Source organism: Atractosteus spatula, chromosome 10 (genome assembly GCF_055471065.1).
Source record: "Atractosteus spatula isolate fAtrSpa1 chromosome 10, fAtrSpa1.hap1, whole genome shotgun sequence".
Taxonomy (NCBI): domain Eukaryota; kingdom Metazoa; phylum Chordata; class Actinopteri; order Semionotiformes; family Lepisosteidae; genus Atractosteus; species Atractosteus spatula.
The window spans coordinates 29,053,961-29,061,944 of record NC_142715.1 but is presented as its reverse complement, the minus strand read 5'-3'; the positions used below and the strand labels follow the sequence as shown (position 1 = coordinate 29,061,944).

The following is a 7,984-nucleotide window of genomic DNA, read 5'->3' as shown; positions in this document are numbered from 1 at the left end:
GCTCAGTTTTGTACCAGTTCCAAGGAAGCTGGACATCCCCCAGACCAATGTCGACCTTAACCGCTTTTACCGCAGGATCCGTCTCAGAGCACATTTTGCTGACAATTCCTCTTCACAGGCAGCTGATAACAACCCGGTTATTGATGTCATTAACAACATTAATCCCAAACAGAGCTGTTGGACTCCCTCCTCTGGCCGTTTTCCACCAGTTGATTATTTCATCAACCAATGCACTAATCAAGCTCCCAAGGCACTCTCTATACCCAGTAAACATAGGTCTAACCTCACCCAAGGAGAAAATCAGGCGCTCCAGTCTCTCCGCAACAGGGATGATATCGTCATCAAACCAGCGGACAAAGGAGGTGCTGTTGTGGTGTGGCGTAAGGATCTATATGTCTTTGAAGCCTCTAGACAACTAACTGATATTTCTGCCTACCTCCCTCTCCAACAGGACCCTACCACTGACTACCAAAAGGAAGTGGTATCCACCATTTCCCTTCTTATCAGCGGTAATGAGCTCCCCCAGGAACATCCACAGGTGTCTCAATTTTACCTCCTCCCCAAAATCCACAAACCGGACACCCCTGGACGGCCCATCGTATCAGCATGTAACTGTCCAACTACTTACATCTCAGCCTTTCTCGACAGCCTCATGAGACCGCTGGTTGAAGATCTTCCCTCATACATCAAAGACACCAACCACGCGCTCCAACTATGATTTCCAATTTCAGGGTACCGAATGCCACATTTTTACCATGGACATCACATCTCTGTACACCGTCATTCCCTTACAGCCCTCAAGCACACGCTGGACAAATGCACAGTGCTTGATCCACCCACCCACACCCTGGTACGCCTTGCAGAATTGGTCCTCACACTGAACACATTCTCTTTCAATAATCTTTTTTACCAACAGGTCAGTGGAGTTGCCATGGGCACCAGAATGGGACCCAGCTATGCCAACATTTTTGTCGGCTGGGTAGAAGAACGCTTCTTCGCTTCCTACACTGGCTATGTCCGACTTCTACAAACAATATATTGATGACTGCGTTGGTGTTGCCACATGCTCCAACGATCAGCTTGAGTTCTTCCTGCACCATTTCACCAACTTCCACCCGTCCCTCAAATATACGGTTAACATATCTTCCACCACTCTTCCGTTTCTAGACATCCACTTGTCTATCAACTACCCCCGTAGACATCCACTTGTCTACCAACTGTCCACTCGAAGCCCTCGAAATGTACTCATTTTTCATCAACAGAGGATACCCCAGCAGTGTGATTGACAGGGCCCTTGCCCGAGCCAAAAACACCCCCCGGACCATCAACCCGATCAGGAACTCTCGCCGTAACAACCGCATTCCTTTGGTGCTTCCTTACCACCCTAACACACTTCCTATCCCCAGGACCATTAACCACAAGTTTTCCATCCTACAGGATGATCCCTCCATTGGGGCCCTCTTTTCTGATCGCCCTATCATCTCATATCGCCGACCACCTAATCTGCGTAACCTCCTTGTTCACAGCTCCCTTGACCGCCCTCAACAACCATCCACACCAGGCACTTTCCCTTGCAACGGAGCTCGCTGTATCACTTGCAAGTACACAGCCACCACCACACTCATTCAAGGCCCCTCAGGACAATTCCGGATCACCCAGACAGCATCTTGTACCTCCAGCAACCTTATTTACTGTATCTCTTGCAGTAAATGCCCAGCCATCTACATTGGAGAAACAGGAAGGAGACTCGGAGACCGCTTCAGAGAACACGTCAGGGCTGTGAAGATTAAAGATCTCTCCAAGCCCATTGTTTCTCATTTCACCTCTGACGGCCACGACCACTCTAATCTCTCCATCTGTGTTCTCAAAGACGGTTTTCTGAACTCATACATCAGAAAGACCACCGAAACTAAAATTATTCTGCAGCTAGGATCACACATTCTCCCTTCTCTTAACGACAGACTACTGTTCTTTTAAATTTTCTCCATTCATTGGAAGTTTCATTTCACACCTCTCTGCACCCATTCTGACTTCACACCTCTTGATTGGCCTCTCTTTCTGTCCCCTGCTCCCGCCTCTCACTCCTCCTCCCTCCCAACCTTTGTTCTCCCGCTACTTTACCTTTGCCTACTGCCCTGTCTCTCTCACACCTGAAGAAGGCTCCACGGCCAAAACATTGTGTTCTCTTTCTTCTTTTTTTCAGCATGGAATAAACCTATAACTTGTTCCTATTTTAATCAAAATAATATTAAGACCTGTATGTATTCAAATAGTATTATCATTATTTATACTTACGCATCAAAAGACGATTGCTGAGAAAAACATGACAGTATTTAACCTAAATGGCAAACAACAAATATCAGCAATGCATTGTGGTATATAACCGGAAAAGATGCTGTGTTAGATATGTTTTCAATTTCAATTATATATGCATTTATTAATGTTGTCAATATTATTACGGTTGCAATTTAACCATGGTGAGAATCCCTGCCTGTCATACAGGAGAGTGAGGTTTGATTCCCGACAGGGAGCTAAGGAGCTTTTTCTATGACCTGTTTACAATTTAAACTGTAGTGTGAGACACCTTTCTTCTACAGAAATCTATTTTTTTAAAGGAGATGAATTAGTTATAACAACACAAAACATCAAAGTGAAGTTGCTTTTCAGCAACTCCTTGGCTACATGGGAATTTTGTTTTTTTGACAGCAGGGTCATTTGCAAAATTAAACAAGGAATTGATTCACTCCTGTGGAATACTGTATAAAATGGAAGACAGGTTTGATATGGAAACAACTACACACATTTTAGTTTTTTTTCCAATTGTACTCCCATCAAAGTGACATAAGAAAAGTCATTGTCAGAAGTGGGATATGAAAACAAGCCACCAGGGGAGACGGATGTAATAACGTCACCAGAAATATATTGAAAACAAATGGGCTGTCACTAAGGAAATTCATAGAGAAATACAGGTCCCACCATAAAACACCATAAGGAGTGCAAAACATGTTAAGTTATTTCTGTACTTCATCAGTGTCGGTAAAAGAGGGACTCAAGGACACAAAGACTCTAGTTTGGGATTCAGGCTGAGAAAGGGAAGTGTGACTTTGGACACAGGGCATTGCAGAGAGGAACAAATGGCGCAACGAAACAAAATGCCAAAACCCCAGATTGAACCAGGGACCTTTAGAGCATCAGTCTAAGGCTTTCTCAGCTGAGCTATTTCATCCTCTGTGTACGATCCAACCTCTGCTGTCTGCAGTAGCCTCCCAAAGTTCCAGCATGAGTGCACGAAGAGGAGTGGTAGAGTGTTACTGCAACGTCATTCAGAAGGAAAGTGATCCAGCTCAGCTCTCTGATGTTTGGTAGATACATCTTCTTCATGAGTAATGTAGGATCAACTTCTTCAGGCTCGAGGAAGGGCTTGCATTTCGGCAGTAGTAACTGACTGAGTAGTGACTTCTAGGACCTGGTCTTATCAGGTTGCTTTGCCATGTTTGTCAGTTCTGCTGAAAAGACCTGTCTCTAGGAAATTTAGGAAGCAGAAGAATGACTATCTGAAAGGTGACATGATCTGCTGGCTGTTTGATGTGATCATGAATGACACAGGAAATTCTAATTCTTGCAATAAGACAAACAAGATCCATAAAACACTGGCGGGAGTGCAAAATGTGAGAAGATAAAAAGACACCTGTTTCTGCCCAATTTCAAACAGGGGATCTTGCGCATGTGTGATTAACGTGATAATCACAATATTACAGAAATGACAGCAGCATTGAACATGGCGAGACGTAAAGATTGTTAATTCCCTTCAAATACTCACAGTGTGTTTATTCTGCTGTATTAATTTACTGTGCTCATCCGGCAGTAAAAAAACTGTTATCTACACACTGCTCCCAGAGCTGGATAGGTGACTCCACATTCTACAGCTCTCTAGCAAAAGAGGAAGTCAGACTACAGAAATGGAGAAAATCTCCTCTTCAGAATGTGGAAATATATTCCTGAGAGAAGTCCTTTCTTGAAGTTCAACACTCTCTGCAAGTCACCCATTCCCACCTTGCGCAGTGTAGTGGTTATCACATTCTCTTAACACACCAAAGGGTTTCAGTTTGAAAGCGGGCAAAAACAAGTGATCACTTTTTGCACATTTGTCACTGCTGACGTTGCTTTATGGGTCTATTTTCTATACTGTGCTGATTAATTGGAAATCAAATGGCAAAAAAGACCCATTCCCACACCTAAGGTCAAATATTAGGAATCAAAACTGCTCGAGTGTATGGAAGCACACAGCTTTATCAAGATTTCCAAGTGCAAGATCTTTTTATTAATAGAAGACCCTATTTATGTTGTATGAGAAATATTAATATTAATACAGAATCTTTTTTCACCAAATAAATGGGCTTCCTGACTTCAGAAAGCCTTCTAGACAAATACTAAAAGAGCAAAAATTCCATTTGGTAAATGAAATGAAAACACATACCCTACCAAACCTCGAGTACAGGCCATTCAGGGTGATAATACAAAACCATTTATAATTCAACAAATAAAACCTGTCAACTGGTAATCACCACTTATCATAAAAAAATAAGTAGCAATACACAGTAGGTGACTCTTGGGTGCAAGTTAAATCCATGCAAGAAGGGGTTTAGTGTTATATTTCCAAATCAGATATGCAAATGAGAGATCTGGCCCAGTCAATCTCAAAGCTCCCTTGGTCTGGAATGGAGCTGCTCCCCTCTTCTAGTTATTCACACTGGAGTTAGGTTACATATTAGCACATTTCATCTAACAGTTGCTCCAGAAACAAAAAACGTAAAGAAATGACCTGAAATGTGACCACACCTATTAGAATGTAGTTCAACAGATAACTTGAAAACCTTGTCATAAGATTTTTTTTGTTCTACAAAATATACTTTATTCCGCAAAAAAAAACATCTCAAAAGGAACATCTCACACATATTAACACTCCATGTAATAAAAAACAACGGCGTAACGGAGATTGATTGTCCGTTATCAATCTTTGCAAGTGGGGGCGAATTTGAGCATTTAACAGAGTTCCTCCAAACCTAGCACTTGCTATTTTCCTTTAATCCCTGTATAGGGCCCAAAGTCCTTTCCAGCGCTCCCTCGCCGTGGGGAAACCCCATTTGGCGACTAGGCGCTTCGTCCTCCTCCTGAGGTCCGATGGGCTCCCGCAGCGCCCGACAGAGGTTGCAGTAGAAGATGCAGTCGAGTTTCATGGGGAAATGTGGGACATCTCGACCCCCTTCCTCGACCGGCTGACACATCCGTGATGTACTCGTACTTGCCGCCCCAGACGAAGCCGAAGATCATCCCTTGCAGCGCTCGTCTGAGTCTGGCCGGCAGCGGGTACACCACCGCCAGGTAAACCAAAGCCAGCAGGATGTCTGCTTTCAACACCATCACTTTCCCTGTGTAGGACAGCGACCGCGTTTTCCACAGACCCAGCTTCACGTTCACCTTGGCGATCCTCTTGGTCTAGTTGTTGGTCTCGTTGTCCTGGCTCTGGAAGGAAACCCCCAGTATTTTGAGGGGCTCTGTGCAGAGCTCGAGACCCTCCGGCGCCGTCGTCCTGTGCTTCCAGGGCCCGAAGAACTTCAGTTTGCTCTTTCGGCGGTTGAGTTTCGACCCCGAGGCTCTGGAGTTTTGCTCCATGACCTGCAGGGCCCTCCTCAACCCCCTGTCTGACCTCAGGAACAGCGTCGTGTCGTCGGCGTACTGGGAGATCTTCAGGGTTTCCCCCGCGCCTCACGGTATCTCCAGGGTCCCGTCTCACCGTCTCTGTTAAGGGCTCTGGCACCTTGCCTTTCTCCATGGACAAGAGCGCCGCCTTTAGCTCCTCGGCCGCGATCGGACCCTCCAAGTCCTCCCTCACCTCCTCCGGTACTCGTGCCTTCGCCTGCCTCCACTTCCGTCTGCTTTTCTGAAAAGAGCTCCGTGTAGAAAGCGGTGGCCGCTTCTACCTTGTCGCTCTCGTCCAGCACTTCCTCTCCATCTCCCCGTCTCAGGCCGTGGATCACCCTCTTTTTCTGGGCTCCTCGGACCTGATTGAGTTTGCGGAGCCTCTCCTTCAGGTCCCGTGCCCGGGCTGAATTGAAGGCTCCTCCCCCGTTAGCCGAGCTGTACTCCTCCTCTAGTTGTCTCTGGAGTCGTGCAGCTTCCTTCCTCTCCCTGGCCGCCTTCCATCTGCAGTACGTCTGTGCCAGGGTTCGGGTCCTGTCTTTCACCGACTCCCACCATTCCACCATGGAGCTGTAGCCGTCTCTCAGATCAACCCAGCTCGCGTAGTCTTTACGAAACAGTGCCTTGAAGTCGTCTTTCTCCAGTATCTCCTGGTTCAGCTTCCAGTACCCACGACTGAATGCTGGCAGGTTGGTGTTAGCCACCACCGTCAAGCGCTCGTGGTTGGAATACCACTCCGGGGACACCGTCGCCAACTCCAGGGAGCAGGTTGTGTGCAGAAAGATGTAGTCCAGGCGGCTGCACACTCCCCGGGAGTTTTTCCATGTCGTTCCGGTGTCGTTAGGGCGGCACCGTCTGAAACTGTCTACCAGGGAGAACTTCTTGAGTAGCGACTCCAGCTCTGCCGAGCTAGCGTCGCTCCCCTTCTCCCGGTCAACGTTGAAGTCCCCGCCAAGCACCACCTGTCTGTTGGTGGTGCAGCAGCTGGCCAGGTCAGCAAACACTTCCTTCAGGATAGAGGGTTCTGTTGGAGCATAGACGTTAATTGCTCTCAACTTCTGCCCCCTCCAGTCGATGTCTGCGACCAGGATCCGGCCCTGCACCACCAAGAAGGAGGAAACCAGCGTCATCTCTGGATTTCCGAGGAGGATTCCCACTCCGGAAGAGTGGACCCCTCCTACGCTCCAGCATGATTCTCCCTTCGTCCATTCCCTGGTGAATGTCAGCTTGTCGCTTTCATCCTTCAGGTGGACCTCCTGTAAGAAACAAACTGAGAAAGACTTTGAGGCCAGATCATGAAAGACTCCTCGTCTTTTCAACGGGTCTATCAGCCCTCTCACGTTAGTTGTTAGAAAGGTAAGTTTCACAATCATGATTAAACAAGTGAAAGTTGAACCTCCTCTCTTTGTGCTTACAGTGGAAAACTTGGGAGTCTACATCTGGGCACTGTTTAGCCTAGATGTAACTCCTCTTGTTCGGGTCCTGGGGGGAATATGCTGGGCTCCCTCCAGGTCTCGCTGGGGACTGAAAGGTAAACATGCTGGACAGGTCCAGTCCTACCATCAGTCCCGGCTCCAGGGCGGCTTCAAAGTAATCCTCGTCTTCCTTGAGGGTACTCTCCACCACCGTTTCGGGAAGGCTTTTTTCTTCCCTTTCTCCAGGAGTTTCGGGGACCTCTAGTTGCTCCTGGGCCTTGGGGGAGGGGGGCTCCACTTCCTGGGCTGCCTCTTCGTGTTGTTCATGGGCCTCGGGGGAGGGGGTTCCGACTTCCTGGGCTGCCTCTTCCTGTTGTCCCTGGGCCTCGGGGGAGGGGGTTACCTCTTCCTGGGCTGCCTCCTCCTGTTATCCGTGGGACTCGGGGGAGGGGGGTTCTGTTTCCTGGGCTGTCACTTCCTGTCGTCTTTGGGCCTCAGGGGGGAGGGTTTCCATTTCCTGGGCTGCCTCCTCCGATTGTTCCTGGGCCTCGGGGGAAGAAAGTTCCGTTTCCTCTAGGATGAGGAAACGGTTCTCCCTTACCACTCTTTTCTTTTGTCCTTCCGAAGGTGGATCCGCCCTGCATCTCTTCTCCCGCTTTCTCTTTCCCTTCTTGCTGGGAGTTATTAGGGCCCTTTCTCTGGTCAGCCATTTTGTCTGTCGTCCTGGCAGCCATCTTGTGGCACTGGTGCGGCTGGGGGTGTGGCCTCGGCAGTTTCTCTGCGGGGGAGGTGCGGGTTCTTTGTTCTCACCTCTCTCCCTTTGTCTTGAGACCGGTTTCTGCCGGCCGGCTTCCACCACCTGCGCAAAC

The 7,984-nt window shown here is 48.0% G+C and overlaps 1 protein-coding gene and 1 non-coding gene across 2 annotated transcripts in view; one reads left to right on the top strand and one right to left on the bottom strand.

The window, feature by feature from the left end:
- LOC148827801 (scavenger receptor cysteine-rich type 1 protein M130-like) overlaps positions 1 to 7,984 on the top strand; it is a 446,693-nt gene that overhangs the window by 336,139 nt on the left and 102,570 nt on the right. The gene's annotated exons all lie outside the window — the stretch shown is intronic.
- LOC148827808 (U7 small nuclear RNA) lies at positions 4,393 to 4,450 on the bottom strand. The gene has a single exon (XR_016093286.1). It is a non-coding gene; the product is annotated as a U7 small nuclear RNA (small nuclear RNA).